This window comes from Mandrillus leucophaeus, unplaced genomic scaffold, assembly GCF_000951045.1.
Source record: "Mandrillus leucophaeus isolate KB7577 unplaced genomic scaffold, Mleu.le_1.0 Scaffold104, whole genome shotgun sequence".
Classification (NCBI taxonomy): Eukaryota; Metazoa; Chordata; class Mammalia; order Primates; family Cercopithecidae; genus Mandrillus; species Mandrillus leucophaeus.
In genome coordinates, this window is record NW_012098543.1 from 479,559 (window position 1) to 480,764 (window position 1,206).

The window sequence follows — 1,206 nt, forward strand, 5'->3', positions numbered from 1 at the left end:
TAAAAATAAATTAAAATAATAATAATAATAAAGCGTCCTCCTTCTGCCTCCTGCCACAACCCAAGAGTCAGGACAAAACGCTTGTCTTCCACGAGCTCTGAAAACCCCATCTCTCAACTTCCTTTTCTTTCAGTATTCAGAGCTCTGCACCCCAGACCCTGTGAGCAGACTTCCTTCTTCTATCGAACAGTGACCTAGACATTTCCAGCCTCTAAACGGCCCAACCTCCCCAGGCTTCCATTCTCAGGGACCCACATCTAATAAGAGCTCTGACCTCCCAATAAAGGATATCTTCTCATAGAGATCCCAGCCGCGGAAAACCAAGAGATATCCCCTCCCTTCTGGCAAGGAGCCTAAACTCTCAGTGGCCCCCTCCTCTCCCCACCCCCAACCTTGGAGATTAGGACCTTCACTCTCAGTCTAACTCCCACCCGGGATTTAGGACTGGAGTACTGCAACCCAAAAAAGTTTGGTTTCAGCCTCCCCCTCCCCACTCCCGCACACTGAGTCCATCCACCTCCACCTTCTCTCCCCAAAACCCAGCCAGCTGGTCCCCCAGCTTCTGGGAAATTCAGCTCCCCAGATTTCCAACTGTCCAGTAGGAACCCCAGGCCCTTCCACTGAACTCTCTAGGCCTCACAATCCTGTTTGTTTGTTTGACTTTTTTTTTTTTAAACGGAGTCGCTCTGTCACCCAGGATGTAATGCAATGGTGCAATCTTGACTCACTGCAACCTCCGCCTCCTGGATTCAAGCAATTCTCCTGCCTCAGCCTCCTGAGTAGCTGGGATTACAGGCTTCCACCACCAAGCCCGGCTAATTTTTGTATTTTTAGTAGAGAAGAGGTTTCACCATGTTGGCCAGGCTGGTCTCAAACTGCTGACCTCAAGTGATCTGCCCGCCTTGGCCTCCCAAAGTGATGGGATTACAGGCATGAGCCACTGCGCCTGGCCATCACAGTCCTGTCATAAGGGGTCAGACCTCTGGCCCTGGGCCCTCAGCCTGAAGGATCCCAGATGCCCCAGACTCCAGAAAACCAACTTGCTTCTTTTGTCCTTGCAAAATCTACAGCTTTCACCTCCTTGTCCTAACGGCCCTCAGGAATCAAGTGCCAGTCCTCTTAGAAACCAGGTGCCGGCCGGGCGTGGTGGCTCAAGCCTGTAATCCCAGCACTTTGGGAGGCCGAGACGGGTGGATCACGAGGTCA